Raw genomic sequence first — 25,098 nt, forward strand, 5'->3', positions numbered from 1 at the left:
GATTCATTGACCCCGCCCACACCTCTCACACTCATCTGCTAACCCCTGAAAGAACCCACTCATTCTCGCCCAGGTCATTATGTACCCTGTGCACACCTTAAACTGTATCAGGCTCATCCTTGCACAAGAGGAGGCCCCATTTATCCGACACAGTGCTGCACTCCATACTCCCCAATTGATCTCCCCTCCCAACCCCGCTTCCCATTTCTCCTTGATCTTAACCAGCCGATCGCCTCCCTGCTCCCCCAGCCACTTGTATATATCCCCAATTCTCCCCCGCCCCTTCCACATCTGGAAGCAACAGTCGCTCCAGAGGGTGTATCTCGGCAACCTAGGGAACCCCTCCAGATCTTTTGCACAAAGTCCATAACTTGCAGATACCTGAATTCACTCTCCATCGGCAGTTCTACCCTCTCCCTTAGCTCCTCCAGACTGATGAACCCTTCCTCCAAATACAATTCCTTCACCTTGACATGGTTTAAATTTCTGAGCGCCTCCTACCCCTCAGCACAAATTTCCAATCATCAGGTTCCTGCTATCACTGTTTAACCATAGAATTCTTACAGTGCAGAAGGAGGCCATTCGGGCCATCAAGTCTGCACTGACCCTCTCTGAAAGAAACACCCTACCTAGGCCCAATCCCCGTAACCCCATAACCCCACTAACCTAAACATCTTTTGACACTAAGGGACAATTTAGCATGGCCAATCCACCTAACCTGCACATCTTTGGACTGTGGGAGGAACCTGGAGCACCCGGCGGAAACCCACGCAGAGACGGGAGAGACTCCACACCGACAGCTATCCAAGGCTGGAATCGAAGCCTTGACGGTATGAGGAAGCAGTGCTAACCACTGTGTCATCGTGGCATCCCCAAAAGTCACTTTGTTCAGCAGATTCATCCAGCTCTGTGCTCAAAACTCTCAATAACAGACCACTTTTCTCAGCACTTTCCTCCTTTCTGAGATAACAACTAAGACACTATTAGGCTCTTTGATAAGAGGAAACCCACGCAGAGACGGGAGAGACTCCACACCGACAGCTATCCAAGGCTGGAATCGAAGCCTTGACGGTATGAGGAAGCAGTGCTAACCACTGTGTCATCGTGGCATCCCCAAAAGTCACTTTGTTCAGCAGATTCATCCAGCTCTGTGCTCAAAACTCTCAATAACAGACCACTTTTCTCAGCACTTTCCTCCTTTCTGAGATAACAACTAAGACACTATTAGGCTCTTTGATTAATTTTTGTACTTCGACACTTATACCCCTGCTCTGCCCCACAGTTTATAAAAAATATATAATTCTTTCATGGGAGAGCGTTACTTGAAAGACTAAAATTTGTTACTCATCCCTAATTGCCATGATAAGGTGCTGTTTAGCCACCTCAATGAGTGGTTGTAGTCCATGTGGTGTAGGTACCCCCACAGTGATGTTAGGGAGTGAGTTCCAGGTTTTTGACTCAGTGACATTGATGGAACAGCGATACAGTTTCAAGTTTGGATGATGTGTGGCTCACAGAACGTACAGGTGGTGATGTTCCCATTCTTCTGCTGCCCGTGTCCTTCTATGTGGTAGAGTTATGTGTTTGGAAGATGCTGTCGATGGAACCTTGGTAAATTGCCTGGTATCTCATAATTAAGAAAATATTCTGACTTGTCTTATTTTGAATCAAAGTAGATGACATCACACTTCCTCACATTAAATTACATTTACCACATATTTTCCCACTCACTTAATCTGCCCCAGTATCTTTGTAACTTCTTGTTCCCATCTGAACATTTTACCATGCCTTCTATCTTGGTGTCATTTGCAAACTCAGATACACAAATCACTATTCCTCTGTCCAAGTTAGCAGTATATATACAGAAAAACTAATGCCCCGGTGCAGTTCCCTGATGAATACCACTTGCCAAATTGTACCAATCAGATAACAAATCTTACTCCCTGTTGTTACAAATGCAAGGGTTATGAGGTTATGATGTTTTGGAGCAGTATATCTAATTGTGGGTGAGATGGAGGAATGAAGGGAATTTTGTGACTTGTTCTGTGTGCTGCTGATAACAAGCCTGGGTGGCTTGGTTGTTAGGAGGTTAAAGAGGGGCCAGATTGTTATGCAAGGTGCATGATATTCAACTCTGTAAATGGTGACTCGAGTGGCTGTGCTGATGGTGAATAGATTGTTAGTCTCCAAGTCCCAGGGAGATGTGAGGAATGGCAAGTTTTGTAAGCGGTCATAATTTAATCTGTTTATTTAATTCCAAGAATGGAGCTGGAGATCTAAAGGACTGGTAATGAACATGTATACCTGGTTACAAGGCCCATGTGATTCACTTTGCCATGGAAATGGGCTTTGAGAGAGCAAACCACCTTCAGAAGCCTTGGGTTACAGGTTATCCTAAAAATATCACTACACCTCACAGACTAGGTCAGTCTGCAAGAATCCGAGTGAGACAAAAAGTGAGAACAAAGAGATAGAGACGAGACTTTATCTTTTTCTAAAAATGTGGGATTGAAGAGTGCAAGGTTGTGAGGGTTTAAATTAAGCTGGAAGAATCACCTAATTTTGGCTAGAGGGAGGATCTCCATGATATTCCACGCCAGTTTGGAGATTGGGAATTAGAAGGCTAGAAAGAAAAAAGGATCCAAGAATCACTTTGTACTGGTTCCTGGAGAACAGAGTGCCTAATTAAGAATCAGCGTAATGTATAATCGTGGAAAGAGATTTTTGGTTGTTTCAATGCGGGTTCTTTTCTGTCGTTTCGAGTATAAGTTGCCTTCTGGAGGAGTGTTTAGTCAATATTGCTTTTAGCTTGTGTGTTATAGTAAAGACCTTAAAACTTGAAAGTTTGGTGTGTGATTCTTTCAGCCATTCACTGGAAGTTTCAATTTATTTTTAAAATGTATCCATCTACAGGGATTGTGACACTATATTCTGCCAGACCACATATAGTGAAGGGAATTGAGGGCACATGAGATGTCATAGATGAGGGATGACCTTAAAAATAGGTAAGAGACTTTATGTGGAGGGAGATTTAAAGGAGGACAGGATCTCTGAATTTGAGCAAATAGGGGTCAAGGTGAATTGAGTTGGAGGTTGGATTAACTGAGAATGAATAGTTTGGTGTCTGACAGTTTAACTGTTCCTTAAATAAACATTGTTTCTGGACTACTGAAGAAATTTGAAAATACATCCGTACCCATGTTTGATCCTGGGAGTGAGAGCAGCAATTGGGATAATTGGTGATCTCGGTGTTACTGGTTAGTCATGATGTTGGGATGCCGGCGCTGGACTGGGGTGGGCACAGTAAGAAGTCTCACAACACCAGGTTAAAGTCCAACAGGTTTATTTGAAATCACAAGCTTTCTCCTTGATCAGGTGACGACTGGTTCGGGAGAGAAAAATCGAACTTGTTTCCCTGCTTGGTCAGTGGCATAGAATTGTTATGGCAGGGAAGGAGGCCATTTGGCCCATCAAGACCATGCCAGGTGTCTCCAATGTTGATGTCGCCTACTGGAATTGTGTATACATAGTTGTTGGGTGAGTATGAACTTGATCCAGACTCTAATCCTCCCAAGCCCTGGCAGGCGAGTAGTCCATTTAACACTTACCGTCTGCTGATTACATGGGTAACATGGCACATGTGAAATTGTGCTACAGTAAATGAATCAAATTGTCAGGACGGATTGGGAAAATGTGGGGAGAAAAAAGTTATGATTTCCATCTTTAATTATTCCTCTCCTCTTAAGATTCTCCTGCAGGATTGAACCTTTGTCCTTTACCCTGTTTGCCAATAATAAAGTTATTTAACATTATTGGGCAAGGTGATTTGCTTACAAGTCTCTTCCCTTTCCAATCTTGAAGCTACTCATGCTTGAGGGTGACGTCAGTTGTCAAGGTCTCAATAAATTTGCTTCCTCTATCCTACCACTTAAATGATTATCCTTTACAGGAGCCTCATTAATAGAGATATTTAATAGGAAAATATGTGATTGTATGGGAGAGGGAGGCGGGGTGATGGGAGCGGGGTGGTGGTGGTGGGGAGGGGGGTGGTGATGTTGTAGCTCAGTGGTAGCGTTCTTATCTCAAGCCAGAAGTTGCTGGATCGAACCCCACTCTAGGACTTGATGGCCATGGAAGGTGTGTTTCTAACGGGGCTGATTATTAACCTGCAAATCCTATGACAGGTAGTAAGAGCAGAAAAGGCTCCTGGTCAGCCAAACCCTGCTGAAGCCGAGCGGCAAATCCCTGCAGTATCTTGCCAAGTGTAACGATGAAGCAACACATGAATACATAATTGTCCATGGTCACCAATATCTTCTCAGGGCATGGCATCTGAGGTGAGAGAGATGTGTCAGCAGAGTTATACAACCTTTCAGATTCAAGTGTATTACACATTAACAGAGCCATGTCTACATATTATTAGAACATTTTGTATTTTTACATGAGGGTCTTCCTGTTGTTAAAATTTTGAAGAATCCTTTTATGTCACCATTTAATAGTGTGTGTCCAGATAACTATCAATAATGGAAATCTTCAACATGAAAACAGTTCTGCCACTGTTAATAAAACAAACAGATTATTCCAAACTTTTCAAAAAAGCTTTGCCTCTAATTGAAATTCACAGTAACCAAAATAAGCTGGTAAACAACAATCGGATTATATTTATACTTTAGTCATTTTTTAATATCTTCATTTAAGTTTTCACTTAAGGATTAAACTTCTCTGAAGCTGTTGGAATGAGTTTTCAGTCAGGCTTATGCATTCCAGGCATGTGCAGTTTGCACAATTGGCTAGAATATGATTTATATCAGCAGGAGTTCAAGTGTAAAAAGGTGTGCTCTCATATTCTGCGAGGTTTCGCGTTTTCTTGTTCTTTTGTTCAAGAAATCTTGAAAAAATGTTGTTATGAATTGGTCAGCTGATATTGCATCAGCAGACACTGTTACTTAACACAGCGTTGTCCAATGAAACTCGCTGACTAACCTCCGATTTGGCTACACAAAGCTGTTTTAGCTATGTGCAGTAATTTTAGGAGGAAGCATTTTACCGTCTATACTCAGACAATCCAGATAAATATACCTACATCTCTCACCATTCAAACACAAAAGCAAAATTCAGTGGATGCTAGAAATCTAAAATAAAAGAGAAAATGCTGGAAATACTCAACAGCTTGAGCAGCATCAGTAGAAAGAGAAACTAGGTTAACGTTTCAAACCGATGACCCTTCATCAGAAGCTTTTTCTTCAAGCTTATTAAATACTTTATGAACTGGTACTCCCAATGGGTCAGAATGGAGGAGAGCTTGTGTAGGGGGTTGGACTTGAAGGCACGAGTGACAGCGCCGCTCCTGACAGCCCCGGGGAGATACTCAGGGAGTCCGGTAGTAATAGCTTCGTTGAGAATTTGGAGGCAGTTTCGGCGGCACTTCGGGTTGGGGGCAGGGTCAAGGGAAATGCCGATTTGGGGGAATCATAGATTTGAGCCAGGGAAGTGTGATGGAAATTTTTGGAGATGGGAGGAGAAAGGAATTAGAACACTAATAGATTTATTTCTTGGGGGTCGTTTTGCGGGATGGAAGGAGCTGGGAGCGAAGTATGTGCTGGAGCAGGGGGAAATATTTAGATACATGCAGGTTCGAGACTTTGCCAGAAAGGAGATACAGAGCTTTCCAGGAGAGCCGACTTCCACATTTCTGGAGGAGGTGCTGACGACAGGAGGACTGGAGAAGGGGATAGTATCGGTGGTTTCCGTGGCTATTTTGGAGGAGGAGAAGGCGCCACTAGAAGGGATCAAGGCAAAATGGGAGGAAGAGTTGGGAGAGGGTATGGAGGAGGGGTTCTGGTGTGAGGTGCTCCGGAGGGTGAACGCCTCCACCTCGTGTGCGATGTTGGGGCTGATACAGCTGAAGGTGGTGTATAGAGCGCACCTTACAAGGGCGAGGATGAGCCGGCTCTTTGAGGGGGTAGAAGATGTGTGTGAACGTTGCAGGGGAGGCCCCGCAAACCACGTTCATATGTTTTAGTCCTGTCCAAAGCTGGAGGATTACTGGAAGGAGGTGTTTAAGTTAATCTCTAAAGTGGTGCACGTGAAACTGGACCTGCGCCCTCGGGAGGCCATATTCGGGGTGTCGGACCAGCCCGGGTTGGAAACTGGTGCGGAGGCAGATGTCGTAGCCTTCGCCTCGTTGATCGCCCAAAGGTGTATCCTGTTAGGGTGGAGGTCAACCTCTCCACCCTGTGCCCTGGTGTGGCAGGGGGACCTGCTGGAATTCTTAAAGCTTGAAAAGGTCAAATTTGAACTGAGGGGAAGGATGGAGGGGTTCTACAATTCATGGGTGTCATTCATTATGCACTTTTGAGAATTGGATCACATCGAACATTCGGGGGGGGGTTGGGGGAGGGGGACTGTATGTGTTAATGGTGACTATAGGTGATTCCTGATTCCTTTTTGTCATTTGTTTATGTTAACATGCGGGCCAATGTCTGGGGTTTGGTGGGAGAATGGCATTGTTGTTATTGATATGGGGATTGACATTACATTCGTTACTGAATATTGTTTATTGTTGGGTGTAAATTTGGGAGAAAATGTGAAAAAGGAGGAGAATATAAAAAAAAGGAAAAAAAATACTGTTATGAACTGGTCACCATTCAATACCTTGGGAAGTAACGTACTCGCAATTATCAAAAACATTCAGTTTATTTAAATTCTTTTTTATTATATTTATAAATAAACATCAAACACAAGCACAAACAAGATAAAAAAAGATAGCCAAAAGATAACAAACAGGAGATCACAGCAAAACTCAATAAATAGCCAACAACTGCAGCCCTCCCTCCCTACCATTACCCCACCCTCATAGAATCATAGAATTTACAGTGCAGATTGTTAACCCTAAACCGCCCCCTGCTGACTTAACCGTCCTGGAAGAAGTCAATGAAAGGTTTCCATCTCCGGGCGAACCCTTCCATCGACCCCCCTTAAGGCAAATTTAATTTTCTCCAGCCTAAGGAAATCATGCAAAGTCGCTCACCCACATTCGGGCTCCGAATCCCTCCACCCCAACAGGATTCGTCTCCGGGCTACCAGAGAAGCAAAGGCCAGAACGTTGGCCTCTCTCACCTCTTCGACTCCTGGGTTTTCCAACACTCCAAACACTGCCAATTCTGGACTCGGGACCACCTTCACCCCCCCCCCCCCCCCCCCCCCCCCCCCCCCCCGTATCTCCGACATCACGTCAGCGAACCCCCGCCAAAATCCCAGCTACTTCGGGCAGGCCCAAAATATGGGAACATGATTCGCGGGCCCCCCGCACAGCGCCCACATCTATCCTCCACCCCCTCAAAGACCCTACTCATTCTAGCCACCATCATATGTGCCCAGTGGACCACCTTAAATTGAATGTGATGCAGCCTGGCGCACAAGGAGGACCCATTCACCCTCCTCAAAGTTTCTTCCCATAACCCAGCCTCCAGCTCACCCCCCAGTTCCTTATCTCACATTTGCTTAACTACTCCTATTGGGGCGCCCTCGCAATCCATCAATTCCTTATATATCTCTGACACCCTGCCCTCTCCAAACACTGTTCTCGACAGCACCTTGTCCTGCAACCCGGGGGCGGTAGATCAGGAAAGGATGGCACCTGCTTTCTCACATAGTTCCGCACCTGTAAGTATCGGAACTCATTTCCTTTTTTTTTTAATAAATATTTTATCGAAAATTTTTGGTCAACCAACACAGTATATTGTGCATCCTTTACACAATATTATAACAACACAAATAATAATGACCTATTTTATAAACAAAAAAATGAATAAATAATAAATAACAAAAATGAAAACTAACCCTAATTGGCAACTGCCTTATCACAAGTAACACTCTCCAAAAATATAATTTAACAGTCTAATATATAATTATCTGTCGCAACGACCTATACATATTATACAGTATATATTAACAACCCTGAGAGTCCTTCTGGTTCCTCCTCCTCCCCCCCCCCCCCGATCCTGGGCTGCTGCTGCTGCCTTCTTTTTTCCATTCCATCTATCTTTCTGCGAGGTATTCGACGAACGGTTGCCACCGCCTGGTGAACCCTTGAGCCGACCCCCTTAGAACGAACTTAATCCGCTCTAGCTTTATAAACCCTGCCATGTCAATTATCCAGGTCTCCACCCCCGGGGGCTTGGCTTCTTTCCACATTAACAATATCCTGCGCCGGGCTACTAGGGACGCAAAGGCCAAAACATCGGCCTCTCTCGCCTCCTGCACTCCCGGCTCTTGTGCAACCCCAAATATAGCCAACCCCCAGCTTGGTTCGACCCGGACCCCCACTACTTTTGAAAGCACCTTTGTCACCCCCATCCAAAACCCCTGTAGTGCCGGGCATGACCAAAACATATGGGTATGATTCGCTGGGCTTCTCGAGCACCTCGCACACCTATCCTCCACCCCAAAAAATTTACTGAGCCGTGCTCCAGTCATATGCGCCCTGTGTATTACCTTAAACTGAATCAGGCTTAGCTTGGCACACGAGGACGACGAGTTTACCCTGCTTAGGGCATCTGCCCTCAGCCCCTCCTCGATCTCCTCCCCCAGCTCTTCTTCCCATTTCCCTTTTAGTTCATCTACCATAGTCTCCCCTTCGTCCCTCATTTCCCTATATATATCTGACACCTTACCATCCCCCACCCATGTCTTTGAGATCACTCTGTCCTGCACCTCTTGTGTCGGGAGCTGCGGGAATTCCCTCACCTGTTGCCTCGCAAAAGCCCTCAGTTGCATATACCTGAATGCATTCCCTTGGGGCAACCCATATTTCTCGGTCAGCGCTCCCAGACTCGCGAACTTCCCATCCACAAACAGATCTTTCAGTTGCGTTATTCCTGCTCTTTGCCACATTCCATATCCCCCATCCATTCCCCCCGGGGCAAACCTATGGTTGTTTCTTATCGGGGACCCCCCCAAGGCTCCAGTCTTTCCCCTATGCCGTCTCCACTGTCCCCAAATCTTCAGTGTAGCCACCACCACCGGGCTTGTGGTGTAGTTCCTCGGTGAGAACGGCAATGGGGCTGTCACCATAGCCTGTAGGCTAGTCCCCCTACAGGACGCCCTCTCTAATCTCTTCCACGCCGCTCCCTCCTCCTCTCCCATCCACTTACTCACCATTGAAATATTAGCGGCCCAATAATACTCACTTAGGCTCGGTAGTGCCAGCCCCCCCCCCCTATCCCTGCTACGCTGTAAGAATCCCTTCCTCACTCTCGGGGTCTTCCCGGCCCACACAAAACCCATGATGCTCTTTTCAATCCTTTTAAAAAAAGCCTTCGTGATCACCACCGGGAGGCACTGAAACACAAAGAGGAATCTCGGGAGGACCACCATCTTAACCGCCTGCACCCTCCCTGCCAGTGACAGGGATACCATATCCCATCTCTTGAAATCCTCCTCCATTTGTTCCACCAACCGCGTTAAATTTAACCTATGCAATGTGCACCAATTCTTGGCTATCTGGATCTCCAGGTAACGAAAGTCCCTTGTTATCTTCCTCATCGGTAGGTCCTCTATTTCTCTACTCTGCTCCCCTGGATGCACCACAAACAACTCACTTTTCCCCATGTTCAATTTATACCCTGAAAAATCCCCAAACTCCCCAAGTATCCGCATTATTTCTGGCATCCCCTCCGCCGGGTCTGCCACGTATAGTAGCAAATCGTCCGCATACAAAGATACCCGGTGTTCTTCTCCTCCTCTAAGTACTCCCCTCCACTTCTTGGAACCCCTCAACGCTATCGCCAGGGGCTCAATCGCCAGTGCAAACAATAATGGGGACAGAGAGCATCCCTGCCTTCTCCCTCTATTGAGCCGAAAATATGCAGATCCCCGTCCATTCGTGACCACGCTCGCCATCGGGGCCCTATACAACAGCTGCACCCATCTAACATACCCCTCTCCAAAACCAAATCTCCTCAACACCTCCCACAAATAATCCCACTCCACTCTATCAAATGCTTTCTCGGCATCCATCGCCACTACTATCTCCGTTTCCCCCTCTGGTGGGGCCATCATCATTCCCCCTAACAGCCTCCGTATATTCGTGTTCAGCTGTCTCCCCTTCACAAACCCAGTTTGGTCCTCGTGGACCACCCCCGGGACACATTCCTCTATTCTCATTGCCATTACCTTGGCCAGGATCTTGGCATCTACATTTAGGAGGGAAATAGGTCTATAGGACCCGCATTGTAGCGGGTCCTTTTCCTTCTTTAAGAGAAGCGATATCGTTGCTTCAGACATAGTCGGGGGCAGTTGTCCCCTTTCCTTTGCCTCATTAAAGGTCCTCGTCAATACCGGGGCGAGCAAGTCCACATATTTTCTATAGAATTCGACTGGGAATCCATCCGGCCCCGGGGCCTTTCCCGCCTGCATGCTCCTAATTCCTTTCACCACTTCTTCTACCTCGATCTGTGCTCCCAGTCCCACCCTTTCCTGCTCTTCCAGCTTGGGAAATTCCAGCCGATCCAAGAAGCCCATCATTCTCTCCCTCCCATCCGGGGGTTGAGCTTCATATAACTTTTTATAAAATGTCTTGAACACTCCATTCACTCTCTCCGCTCCCCGCTCCATCTCTCCTTCCTCATCCCTCACTCCCCCTATTTCCCTCGCTGCTCCCCTTTTCCTCAATTGGTGTGCCAGCAACCTGCTCGCCTTCTCCCCATATTCGTACTGTACACCCTGTGCCTTCCTCCATTGTGCCTCTGCAGTGCCTGTAGTCAGCAAGTCAAATTCTACATGTAGCCTTTGCCTTTCCCTGTACAGTCCCTCCTCCGGTGCTTCCGCATATTGTCTGTCCACCCTCAAAAGTTCTTGCAGCAACCGCTCCCGTTCCTTACTCTCCTGCTTCCCTTTATGTGCCCTTATTGATATCAGCTCCCCTCTAACCACCGCCTTCAGCGCCTCCCAGACCACTCCCACCTGGACCTCCCCATTATCATTGAGTTCCAAGTACTTTTCAATGCACCCCCTCACCCTTAGACACACCCCCTCATCTGCCATTAGTCCCATGTCCATTCTCCAGGGTGGGCGCCCTCCTGTTTCCTCCCCTATCTCCAAGTCTACCCAGTGTGGAGCGTGATCCGAAATGGCTATAGCCGTATACTCCGTTCCCCTCACCTTCGGGATCAACGCCCTTCCCAGCACAAAAAAGTCTATTCGCGAGTAGACTTTATGGACATAGGAGAAAAATGAGAACTCCTTACTCCTAGGTCTGCTAAATCTCCACGGGTCTACACCTCCCATCTGCTCCATAAAATCTTTAAGTACCTTGGCTGCTGCCGGCCTCCTTCCAGTCCTGGACTTCGACCTATCCAGCCCTGGTTCCAACACCGTATTAAAATCTCCCCCCATTATCAGCTTTCCCATCTCTAGGTCCGGAATGCGTCCTAGCATCCGCCTCATAAAATTGGCATCATCCCAGTTCGGGGCATATACGTTTACCAAAACCACCGTCTCCCCCTGTAGTTTGCCACTCACCATTACGTATCTGCCCCCGTTATCCGCCACTATAGTCTTTGCCTCGAACATTACCCGCTTCCCCACTAATATAGCCACCCCCCTGTTTTTCGCATCTCGCCCCGAATGGAACACCTGCCCCACCCATCCTTTGCGTAGCCTAACCTGGTCTATCAGTTTCAGGTGCGTTTCCTGTAACATAACCACATCTGCCTTAAGTTTCTTAAGGTGTGCGAGTACCCGTGCCCTCTTTATCGGCCCGTTCAGCCCTCTCACGTTCCACGTGATCAGCCGGGTTGGGGGGCTTCCGACCCCCCCCCCCCCCCCCCCCCCTTGTCGGTTAGCCATCCCCTTTTTCCAGCTCCTCACCCGGTTCCCACGCAGCTGTATCTCCCCCAGGCGGTGCCCCCCCGCCCATCCCCTCCCATACCAGCTCCCCCCTCTCCCCAGCAGCAGCAACCCAGTAATTCCCCCCTCCCACCCCCCCCCCCCGCTAGATCCCCCGTTAGCGTAATTACTCCCCCCATGTTGCTCCCCGAAGCCAGCAAACTCTGGCCGACCTCGGCTTCCCCCCGTGACCTCGGCTCGCACCGTGCGACGCCCCCTCCTTCCTGCTTCTCTATTCCCGCCATGATTATCATAGCGAGGGAACCAAGCCCGTGCTTCTCCCTTGGCCCCGCCCCCAATGGCCAACGCCCCATCTCCTCCACCTCCCCCCCCCCTCCCCCATCACCACCTGTGGAAGAGAGAAAAGTTACCACATCGCAGGATTAGTACATAAAACTCCTCTTTCCCCCCTTTTTAACCCCCCTCTTCGCCCCCCACATTCGCCCCACCACTTTGTTCAAATGTTCTTTTTAATAACCCGCTCATTCCAGTTTTTCTTCCACAATAAAAGTCCACGCTTCATCCGCCGTCTCAAAGTAGTGGTGCCTCCCTCGATATGTGACCCACAGTCTTGCCGGTTGCAGCATTCCAAATTTTATCTTCTTTTTATGAAGCGCCGCCTTGGCCCGATTAAAGCTCGCCCTCCTTCTCGCCACCTCCGCACTCCAGTCTTGATAAACGCGGATCACCGCGTTCTCCCATTTACTGCTCCGAGTTTTCTTTGCCCATCTAAGGACCATTTCTCTATCCTTAAAACGGAGGAATCTCACCACTATGGCTCTGGGAATTTCTCCTGCTCTCGGTCCTCGCGCCATCACTCAGTATGCTCCCTCCACCTCCAACGGACCCGCCGGGGCCTCCGCTCCCATTAACGAGTGCAGCATCGTGCTCACATATGCCCCGACGTCCGCTCCCTCCGCACCTTCAGGAAGACCAAGAATCCTCAGGTTGTTCCTCCTTGCGTTGTTCTCCAGTGCCTCCAACCTTTCCACACATTGTTTCTGATGTGCCTCATGCGTCTCCGTCTTCACCACCAGGCCCTGTATGTCGTCCTCATTCTCGGCTGCCTTTGCCTTCACGACCCGAAGCTCCCGCTCCTGGGTCTTTTGTTCCTCCTTTAGCCCTTCGATCGCCTGTAGTATCGGGGCCAACAGCTCTTTCTTCATTTCCTTTTTGAGCTCTTCCACAGCATTTCAAGAACTCTTGTTGTTCAGGGCCCCGTGTTAAACTGCCACCTTCCGACGCCATCTTGGTTTTTGCTTGCCTTCCTTGCCGCTGTTCTAAAGGATCCACTGCAATCCGGCCACTTTCTCCTCCTTATTCCATCCGTATCCAGGGGGGATTCCCTTCTGGTTTACCGCACAGTGTTTTTAGCCGTCAAAATTGCCGTTGGGGCTCCTATCAAGAGCCCAAAAGTCCGTTTCACCGGGAGCTGCCGAAACGTGCGACTCAGCTGGTCATCGCCGCACCCGGAAGTCCACTCGGGACTCATTTCCACTGGGCAACTCATACTCCTCCGCCAGTCCTTCCAAACTTGGGAAGCTGCCCCCCACGAACAAATCCCCAAACCGCTCAATCTCCACCCGCCAACCCTGAAACCCAGCGTCCAGTTCCCCCGGAGATTCCCACAGATCGGAGTCCAAACCATGGCCCCCTCAAGCCTCAAGTGCTGTAGCCATTGTCTCCACACCCTCAGGGTCACCACTACTACTAGACTTGTGGAGTACTTGGCGGGCAAGAACTGCAGAGGCACTGACAGCAACGCTCCCAAACTAGTACCCTTACACTGCCTCCATCCGCTCCCATACCAATCCCTCCCCCACTACCTTGCCATGGCTATATTTGCCGCCCAATAAAAATTTATTAAATTTGGCAAGGCCAACCAACTGCGCCTTCTTTACTCGAGGGGCCTTCCCAGCCACACAAATCCCGATATTAATGAGTTAACATTCTTGGAAAAACTTCTTGGGAATAAAAATCGGGAGATTCTGGAACGCAAACAAAAACCTCGGGAGCACAATCACCTTCACAGACTGCACCCGCCCCGCCAATGCCAACGGAAGCACATCCCACCGTTTAATTTGCCCTTCATTTGTTCCACCAACCGCGCCAGATTCAACTTGTGCAATTGCTCCCACCCCCGCGCTACCTGGATGCCTAGATACCTAAAACTCGCCCCCACTACCTTGAACGGCAGCTTGCCCAGCCTCCTGTCCTGCACCCTCGCCTGGATCGGGAAGACCTCTCTTCCCCATGTTTAATTTACACCCCGAAAACCGGCCGAATTTCACCAAAGTGTCCATAATACCCCCTATGCTTTCTAGCGGGTCCGATATATACAACAGCAGGTCGTCCGTATTTCGGGACACCTTTTACTCCACCCCTCCTCCCCCGCACAATCCCTTTCCAATCCCTAGATTGTCTCAGTCCCGTCGCCAGTGGCTCTATTGCAACGGGGAGAGTGGGCATCCCTGCCTGGTCCCCCGGTACAACCTAAAGTACCCCAAACTCACCCGATTCGTTCTTACACTCGTCACCAGCGCCCTGTACAGCTGTCGGATCCAATCCACAAACCTCTGCCCAAACCCAAACCGCCCCAATACCTCTCACAAATATTCCCACTCTACCCGATCAAAGGCCTTCTCCCCGTCCATCGCGACCACCACCTCCACATTTCAGCCCTCTGGGAACATATTTTGACATTTAACAGGCGCCTGATATTGGCTGACATGTGCCTCCCTTTTACGAATCCCATCTGGTTCCCCCCCCCCCATCACCTCCGGCACACAATCCTCAATCCGCGAGGCCACTTGGCATCCACATTCAATAGTTTTATTGGTGTGCGTCCTTGTCTTTCTTCAGGATCAGAGATAGTGAGGCCCGCGACAGTGTAGTGGGGAGCTCACCCTTCTCCCTCACCTCATTAAATGCCCTCACCAGCAAGGCCAGGTCACCCAAAATCATTGAATAAAACTCAACTGGCAAACCGCCCGGACTCGGAACCTTCCCTGCCTGCATTGCCCCCATACCATCCAGCACCTCCACCAATCCAATGGGCGCTCCCAGCCCCTCCTCCACAGTGGGAAATTCCAGCCTGTCCCAAGAAATCACCTGTATCCTTTACTTCCACTTCCCCCTGGATGGCGGCCCTCACCCGCTCACACACCTCCTCCTCCACTCGCAGCCCCACATCCAACGTCCACTGGGGGACTCACCCCCCCCCCCCCCCCGATCCACTCGCAAGTTCACCCAATGTGGCGGGTGGCCCGAGACCACGATTGGCAAATATCCCGAGTCCACCACCTCCGCTAATAACGACTTACCCACAACAAAAAAAATCAATCCATGAGTAGATCTTATGCACATGGGAGAAGTATGAAAACTCCTTCACCCTCGGCCTCCCAACACCCACGGGTCTACTCCCCCCATGCGCTCCATAAACCCCTTCAGCTCCTTCGCCGCAGCCAATACTCTCCCCGACCTCGAACTCGACCGGTCAATCCCTGGGTCAATGATCGTGTTAAAGTCCTCCCCATAATCAGCCGGTGCATGTGCATGCCCGGATCGTCCCCAATAGTCGCCTCAAACTCCACATCATCCCAATTTGAGTCACAAACATTAACTAGAACCACTGGCATCCCCTCCAATTTCCCACTTACCATCACAAACCTCCTGCCCGAATCTGCTACAATATTCCCCACCTCAAATGCCATCCGCTTATTGACCAGTCACTCCACACGTCTTCATATCCAACCCCAAATGGAAAACTTTCCCTACCCACCCTTTCCTTAGCCTTGTCTGGTCCCCAATCTTGAGATGTGTCTCTTGCAAAAAGGCCACATCCACCTTCAAACTCCTCAGATGCGTGAAAACACACAACCTTTTGACTGGCCCAATCAGCCTCCTCACGTTCCATGTGACCAGTCTGGCCATTCAGTCTACTTTTATCTTATCATTTTACCAACAAATGTACAAAGAGCTAATCTAAGTATTGAGATCCAACAATAGTGCACATATTTACTTATAAATTGTGATTACTAATCAGAAGTGCAAATTTCCTCATTGGAAATCCCAATTGTGGATAGCGGCTAATATAATTGACAACACTATGTTAATGTGATACATTTGATTGTTAGATAAAACAATGATAATGCCTATTGAAATGAATTGCTATTTGCTGTAATTGAAAATTCAGTTCAGAAATTGATTGGGGCTTAAGGAATTTATATAAAACCTGAAACTGTGAATGATGAACTTTTGAGCATTTGAAGTAAATTTTGTACAACTAAATAGAGACTGTTTAAATTACTAACTTCATCAACAGTACACAAAGATTTCCACTTCTGTGCTCTGAGCAGATGCTGGGAATGTACAGCATAAAATTATGTACCCTGTGAGTGTCTGCCCATTAATATTTAGAAACAGAAAATTTAGGTTTAATTATGTGAAGGCAGCAATGTGAAAGCTGGGTGCTTGAGGGCACAAAAGGTTGTGGATCAACTGGGAAAATGGTGGGTAACACCACATTTTAGGATTGAGGTACGATTAAAAAGGCCAGTGACAGGTTGGGTCATAATTCTTTAGGCTCTTAACTCTTAGAACTTATCAGGTTTGATATCCTGCTGTGAAGACGTGTGGAGCGACGGTACTGGTCAATAAGCGGATGGCATTTGAGGTGGGGAATATTGTATCCTGCAGTTTGCCCAAGTTCTTCTTTAATTCCATGGCACTCATTAGTGCTCTCAAAATCTGAACTCCTTTCAAAATACTGTTAGCCTCTGCAAACCCATCAAAGTGGTGCCAGTCTGTGACCTACCTTCCAAGTGCACCTGGGTTCAAGAACTGCTCCCATTTCTGAAATCCGTGTCCCTGTTAGTACAGCTTGGTATAATGATGTTCAGAAAACTACTGAATCATTTTAAGTCAGACACAGAAGGAGAAATAAAATAAAGGAAATGACTATTAAAGAAATTTGAAAATGGGCTATTTCAACTCACCCTCTTAATTTTCCTATTCATTTGAAGTCATATTTAACCCTCCCATTTCCCCTTTCTCTTTTTCCATCCCACCCCCTCCTTTCTCACAGGTGACTGCAAACATTACCATACTGACCTACAATAAGGCAATGGATCAATTTATTCATGTTTAAATGTGAAATGTTTAGGCATATGCTAGGTGTTTGAAGCAGTGTTTTAAAATAAGTATGTTACCAAGTATATAGTAGAACTTACTGCCCTCGGTTGGTGTTTTCAACTGCCAGCAATCTAACCAGTAGTTAGAATAGCATAGGTTCATGTAAAGTAAAATTCAGTTAGTGCATGAGGGAGAGTAAAATCTGATTTTCTGACAGGCTTAGGTGAATTAGGGAGGGAGGGATCTTGTGGAGACCATTGGATTCTATGCATTTCTATGTATAACAAATTAGGAATTTCATCATGAACACTTGCACAATGCCAGCGACTGATGCCAAAGTTGATCGCAGAATATAGTTGTAAAGGTAGAAGTTTGTGACCTTTATAGTTCTAAATAACTCCACATCATGGGGCATAGTCTGATGCGTATTACATTGTTTTGCCAACTGTACTGCACATTGAGTAGTTTTAACAATTATTAAACACAATGATATCACCTTTCATACCGAACATGGAGCATTTTTAAACCTCTTTTTAATTAAAAAAAATTCTGCATTTGTAGGATCGGTCATCAATATGAATCGGTCTTTAAAAGCAGTTCTCCGTGGTTTTTGCACTGCATTTTAATCAAATTATAGTGTAGCCACCTAAAATGGCTGATTCCCTATTTTGGCCAAAACCCGATTTAAAATGGCTAACTGAAAAGGCTGATGGGAAAAGCAGCCAAAAGGACACAAACGGACAGCTGCAGACAGAATAGCGTATTCGGCTCTGGGGAAGTCGGCCCAGATCGATACTCAAGACTATTAGCAGCACATCAACCCAGACATCTGCAGTTTAATCGGCTATCCCCGGGAACAATTGCAACATATTAGCAATTGAATGCCGGACCAGACCTGTCGGCGCCTGCAGTGGCCGAAACAAAGACAGGTGAACGACCACCCCCCGATCGAGGAATCGCCCCGTTATTGGACATATCGAACCCAGTGATTGGGAACAAGTCCAATCACTTGGGACTCAGGGTCAAGGGCCGCCCCGAGAGGCGGGAAGCCCCTGGGCCCTATAAAGTGAGGGGCCAAGTTCAGATCGCTCTCTCTCTCCCTTCTTCACCTGCTCGAGACCTTCGCAAGAACATCGACCAGAAACAGTAAGTCTGACTCCAGCGATCGCTACCCGATAAAGACTCCTAGCCATCGACCCGTATCAGCCTTTGAATCCCGCGGGCCAGATCCGATTCGATAAGCCATTTGTTTCCCTGACCTGGTGGGCCCTTCCTAAAGTTAAGTATTGGCCAGTAGTGATAGGTTTCTATATAGATAGTAGGATTATTGTGTAAGCATTAATTGTTGTATATAATAAATGACCGTTGATTTCAATCTTACTAAGCGGTGTGCTGACTTATTAATCATAACTCGAGCTTGAACCACGTGGCGGTATCAGAAAGATACCTGGCGACTCGTGAGCAAAGGTGACATAATCAGAGGTAATAAAACTAAGGCCAAAAAAGAGCAACATAATTGGCGACCCAGATGGGACCCGACATAGAAGTGGAAAACCACTCCGGGAGAACCCCAACAATTTGAATTAGAAGTCCAATCGGAAACAAAAACAAAACAAAAACCACAAGTGTTCAAGCGGTTCTGGTTAATAATTCACAATTCGGAAGTGTGTATATGCATGCGTAACTAACAGGGTTATAAGGTAAAACTGATAGATTTTTGTTGCGTCAAAACTGTCGGAAGTCTGTATTTTCGGAAATTAGCGCAAGCCGTACCCGCATCTACGACACAACCTTAGCCCCCTGTTCCAAATTTGAACGTAGCGAGCAGATAAGAGAGATGGCCATGCAGGCAATGCAACGCCTCATGAACCCCGAAGAATTTGCGGTCGCACCGATCAGCAGCATTAACGTGGGACAGTGTCCCATTTGGGAAGTGGAAATTCGCAAATTTCTGCAGGGCAAAGGATGGCCCGTGTGCAGCGGTTTCTGTAATAATGACGACTCAGGTCCCGGAAGTATAGGTCATACTTGGTGGGAGAACATGAGTGAAATCCATAAGAAAAGCTTAGCGAAAGCGCGCAAGCCGATGGCAATCGTGTCCTGCATGGCACAATTGCGAGGCACAGAGGAGGTCGTCAGGACGCTCCGAAAAGAAACAGAAGGCATACATCGTATGAGTAAAATCGATGTATGCGAGATGGAAAAAGAGAACCTGGAATTGAAAAGGCAGTTAGAAGCCAAGGACGAAGAGGTGGCTGACGCCAAACGGGGTCACCAGTCTTGTCTGGTGCATTTAAGCAGTTTTCAATCCCAGTATGAGAAGGCTTATCAGGACACGCAGCGTGCCGTCCTGGTTAAGAAAGAGACAGAGAAGCAGGTGGAGACGCTACACAAGCAGTGTAGTGATCTCAAGGCAGCCTTGAGAGCGCTCCATGCTGCAACCACGGAACAAAGGCAGAGTACCTTAGACCATGCGAAGTGCCGAAAGCAAATTGCAGACCTGCAAGCAATGCTTTCTGTCGAAAAGGGATTCCAAGACACCTTTGGGGAAAGTTTAGAACAGGAAGACGGCCCTGATTGGGAAGAACTGCAAGAGACAGCGCAGAGATATGTTCAGGGAACATGTGCGCAGGGAAAGCCCCAAAGGAGGAGAGCACCCCCACCCCCACACCGCAGGTAATACAGGCTCCCATGAACCCTATAACAACCCACCGCACCGCCACAGCAGACGAGGCAGAAGTCTTATATTCCACCCCCCTCACAATGACCCAATTACGGGACGTGTGTGCTAAAATCACACCATTCCTCCCCGCTTCAGACCCACACCATTTCTTTGCCACCTTCAAACACCAGGCGACCATGTACGGCCTGGATGAGAAAGAGCAGGTAAAGCTCACGGTCCTCAGGTTAGACCCATCGGTCGCAGCAGCCCTTTCCGACCCACAGAATGTAGGAGGAGGCACCCTTGCAGAAATGCATACCGCGATCCTGGATGCGATCGGGTATAACCGGGGCGACCCCGTAGATGGCCTAAATAAGTGCAGACAGAAAATGTCTGAACACCCCACAGCGTTTGCAGGACGCTTCTGGATTCACTTTGAAGCCATTTTCGGAAATGTAGACCGTGCCCATTTATCCGCAGACAATATGGCCAAATGGACCCGCACCCTTATCTCCCATGCCACGGAAGCAGGACAGAATGCCTGTAGTAAATATGACCCCTCGGAGGAGGCTCATAATGAGAAGTGGGTGGTCAAAAGATTGTCCCGCGTTTGGGAACAAGCGGCTCACAGTAAACCCGCAGCTAGAACCCCCGAGGAAAAGCAAGCCGCCGCAGACGTGCAGGCAGTAAGAACCACTCTTCACAACCCCGCCTGGGTAAACGAGGGAAAGAGCAGCCCCCTAGCAAAACCGCAAGAATGCTACAATTGCGGACAATTGGGACATTTTGCCAAAGAATGCAATGGCCCTAAAAAGCCAAAGAGAGCCCAACAGACAGGCACTATCAATAAGAAAAAAACAGAACCCATACATAGCGTTAGCGCCCAGTCCGATCAGACAGACTTGACCGGAACGGACTGACGGTGTACAGGCTCCCCCAGCTGGGTCTGCGATACCCTGTGGGATAGGTCAGGACGACCCGTAGTCGCAGCAAAGGTTAGGGGACAGCCAATCGAGCTTCTCTGGGACACAGGAGGGTCCCGCACAACCTTAAATTCCTCCACCCTTGGTAAGGGCACGTGGCCTACCACAGCCACTATCACCCTCAGCAGCTTCACAGGCCACTCACAACAGGGACATATCACAACCCCTGTACCCATCCAAATTGGCACCATTAATACAAAAGTAGTGTTAGTCGACCTTCCCCCAACAGCAGAGCACATTTTGGGGTTCGACTTCATGAATTCTCACCACCTCTCTTTCGATTCAGTCAACCAGTGTGTTTGGAAGATGGCAAAATCCGCTAGAGCCCACGCAACGCTCAATATAGGGGATTATATGAACAAAATTCGCGCAGTAGGCGAGTTTTGGTTCAACCCCACCACACTCAGCACGGACCGACAGGTAAGGGCAGTCCTGCAAAAGAACAGGGCAGCATTCGCAACCCACAAACACGATTGGACGGATGACTGGCTCCGTACAAATAACAGGACCGGACCCTAGACCCCAAAAGCAGTACGGATTCCCCCTAGAAGCAGAGGGAGAAATCCTAAAGGTTAAAGAAAGTTTATTAGAGCAGGGCGTCCTAAGATCGGTAGCCTCAACTAATAATGCCACAATTTGGCCAGTAAGGAAGCCCGACGGACCATGGCGCTTGACCATTGATTATCGGGAACTCAATAAAGTCACCCCAGTAGCAGCCCCCACCGTTGCAACAAGTCCCGAGATCGTGCTCAAACAGGGACTCAATTCCCGATATTTCACGGTTTTGGACGTCAGTAATGGGTTCTGGTCCATTCCATTGGCAAAGGCGTGCCAGTATAAATTTGCCTTCGCTTTCAGAGCGCAGCAGTACACGTGGACATGCCTGCCACAAGGCTTCCACAACTCCCCCTCCATTTTCCACCGACAGCTGGCAAATAGACTAGCAAATTTTTCTCGCCCCGAATGTCTGGTTCAGTATGTAGATGATCTACTACTGCAGACAGACACTAAGGAAGAGCACATTCAGCTTCAGTCCAAACTCCTGGAATTACTACATTCGATTGGCTGTAAAGTAAACCCCAAAAAGGCCCAGATATTGGAAGAGAAAGTGGCATATTTGGGTACTATTATCACACACGGCAAACGCGAGATCGAGCACAAAAGAATTGACTCGATCGCTAAATTGCCCCTTCCCCAACACGTTTCAGCCCTCCGGTCGTTTTTAGGACTGGTTGGCTACTGCCGAAACCACATTGACGGTTTCGCCAGCAAGGCAGAGCCCCTCTCAGACCTCCTAAAGAAAGGAGCCCCCTGGGAATGGCGTCCGCAGCATACGGATGCTGTGGAATCATTAAAACAGGCGCTCATAGCCGCCCCCGCACTACAAGTTCCCGACCCGCTTTCCCTTACGCAATAGAGGTAGCAACCACAGACTGCACCCTTTCAGCCGTGCTCCTGCAGGAACGGCATGACCAGCTAAGACCTGTGGCTTATGCCTCCCGAATTTTAGATGCTGTGGAGCAGGGATTCTCAGCCTGTGAGAGGCACCTGCTTGCAGTTTTCTGGGCAGTCCAGTACTTCTCATACATTACCGGCCTGAACCCCATCACCATTTTGACCGAACACACCCCCACCCAACTTTTACTAGACGGACGACTTAAAGACGGTACCGTCAGCCAAATCCACGCTGCTAGATGGACTCTTCTCTTACAAGGACGGGACATCACAGTCAAACGGACCAAGACACACACATACTTAGCGGACAATCTACAGTACCCCGGAACCCCCCAATGAGTGTGAAATCATCTCGCCCCATCACATAATACAGGCCCCTTTATAGCCAAAACACCCCCCAGAAAACTAGCCACTCCATCTCAGAACCCCCCTCACCCGGACACGTGTGATCCCATTAGGATCTATGTGGATGGATCTGCCACAATCCTGGATGGGCAACGCATAACAGGTTGTGGGATTTATGTGGAGGACGCGCCCTCGAGGAAATCGCATTAAAATTACCCGGGCACTTAGGCGCGCAGGCAGCAGAGCTTGCGGCCATCGCTTACATTGTAGAGCACCCAGATTCCTTCCCCAGCCCAGCAGACATATATTCAGACAGTCTATACGTGTGCAACAGCCTCCCTGAATTTCTGCCTCTCTGGGAAACAAGAGGATTTGTTTCCGTGGATGGGAAACCCCTCCCCTCAGCCCCATTACTCCGCCATATTTTGAAAAAAGCCAAGAACCGGACCTTTGGCATTATAAAAGTCCACAGCCACCATCGTTCCTCCCCCCCTTGGAAATGTAAAAGCCGACGCACTGGCTAAGGCAGGATCCAGGCATGGGTACTTTTGAAAACGCCCCAGTGAGTGCGCCAGTGAGTGCAGTTCAGGTCGCGCAGATTAGGATCGAAGATCTAGTAGAGGCCCAGAAGCAGGATAGCGCTCTCACTGAAATCGTGAAAGGGACGTTTCCAGCCTCATACGAGAGGTACAGAGATACAATAACCACACATGACAGTGTGGTGCTAAAGGACACCCTTTATGTAGTTCCTGAGCAGGATAGGAACCAAATAATCTGTTTATTCCATGATGGTCATGGACACCAGGGAATCGAACCCACCGCAACCTACCTCAAACAGCTTTGTTGGTGGCCTAATCTCAAAGAGGATGTATCCCATTACATTGAGAATTGCCTCATCTGCGCTCGGAACAACCCAGATAGATATGCCAAAAAGGCACATCTCAGCCACACCCGCCCCGTTAACGGCCCCTGGACTAACCTCCAGATCGATTTTATAGGTCCATTGCCCCCTTGCAGGAATGGCTATAAATATGTTCTGGTGGTCATAGACACTTTCACAAAGTGGGTGGAAGCATTTCCAGCCCGCACCAACACCCCGAAAACCACAGCCAAAATCCTAACCCACCACATTTTTACAAGATGGGGACTCCCTCGCAGTATTGAATCGGACCAAGGTTCTCACTTTACGGGACGGGTCATGCAGAACGTCCTCACGATATTTGGCATAACCCAAAAATTTCACATTGCGTACCACCCTCAATTGAGTGGTATAGTGGAGCGCATGAATCGGACCCTAAAAACCACCCTTAGAAAAATGGTCCAGCAGAGCAACACCACTTGGGATTCTGTCCTCCCCTTTGCGCTGATGTTTTTGCGTAACACTGTTTCCACCTCCACAGGTTTCACCCCACACACCCTCATGACCGGACGCCCCATGAAAGTGACAGAGTACTTGTTGGGTTTAGACCTGACCAGTTGTGAAGTTATGGCCCTCACCCACGAGAAAGCCGTTGAACAATTACTTATAAATGTAAAAACGGCTCAGTTAGCAGCCGCTGTTAAACTGGGCACTAAAAGAAAACAGAGCAAGGCCTGTTTTGATAAGGCAGTACATGCAACGGAGTATAATATAGGACAACAAGTGATGTTGTCTGTGTATAACCCCAGCACATTTCTGTATCCAAAATACTCAGGTCCGTACTCCATTACGGATAAAGTAAGCCCATCGGTATATAAAATCAAATACCCAAATGGTAAGACTGCGTGGTTTCACATAGACCAGCTAAAGGCTTATGGAGCACAGTCAAATCACGCCCACCACGTCATGCTTGACGCAGCAGACCAAACCCCGCCCACAGCCAACGTGACCACACCAACCCCCTCCACGTCCAGCCCAGACACGGACTCGCCCCACAAACTTTACACTCCGCCCCGGAACGCCCACAGACTGCAGCAGCAGAGACAGCGACTGTGACTCTGACGACAGCCACAGCACGCCTCCCTACTATCCGGGTCCCACACCCAGCGACTCCGAGTTCGACTCCAGGGACCCCTTCCTCATCACTTTCTTAAACAAACCACACCACCGACCACCAAACCACACGGACGACCCCGACTTTATCCCCACTCAACTTGACGAACGCCATTGGCACCGCGACAACTCCTACAGACTCATCCGCAACGACGAGAGCAACCCCAACTCATACCATGCAGCCCTCTCAACATTAATTCACTCCAGAATTTGGCACCCGGGAGAAGGGGACGACCCCGAGTCAGACCCCCAATCCGCCAACCCCTTTGCGACCCTGTTCGCAACAGAGAACTGAGGTGGCCACATGATGATTTAAAAGAGACACTTGGGGAAAAGTGTTGTCCTTCCTGATGGAACCTGCAGGATGTTTTACGTTGTTTGTATGTTTGTTTAAGTGTTGTTCGTCCGACAGGAGAATTTTTCTCACACGCCCATTCTGCCGAAACCTCTGAGGACTTGCCTCAGAGACCCACCGCAACCAGACACTTGTTCAGAGGAACTAGCTTTTCAGCTGATACTTGTTCGGGTACCAGATGCCCGATCGTAACTGCTCTACTGATTTGACGGGAGAATCTCAGCAGCAACCCCACCATGATGAC

The 25,098-nt window shown here is 48.4% G+C and overlaps 1 protein-coding gene across 3 annotated transcripts in view; it reads left to right on the forward strand.

Moving 5' to 3' along the window:
- chdh (choline dehydrogenase) overlaps positions 1–25,098 on the forward strand; it is a 140,247-nt gene that overhangs the window by 12,273 nt on the left and 102,876 nt on the right. Inside the window, exon 1 of one of the 3 annotated variants that reach the window (XM_072472493.1) lies at positions 3,515–3,537. The exons of the other annotated variants lie outside the window; for them this stretch is intronic. The gene's annotated coding sequence lies outside the window, so the exon portion shown is untranslated. Of the gene's footprint in view, positions 1–3,514; positions 3,538–25,098 lie in introns of those variants that run through there. 3 annotated transcript variants of the gene reach the window in all.

Source organism: Scyliorhinus torazame, chromosome 13 (genome assembly GCF_047496885.1).
Source record: "Scyliorhinus torazame isolate Kashiwa2021f chromosome 13, sScyTor2.1, whole genome shotgun sequence".
In the NCBI taxonomy this organism is placed as follows: Eukaryota; Metazoa; Chordata; class Chondrichthyes; order Carcharhiniformes; family Scyliorhinidae; genus Scyliorhinus; species Scyliorhinus torazame.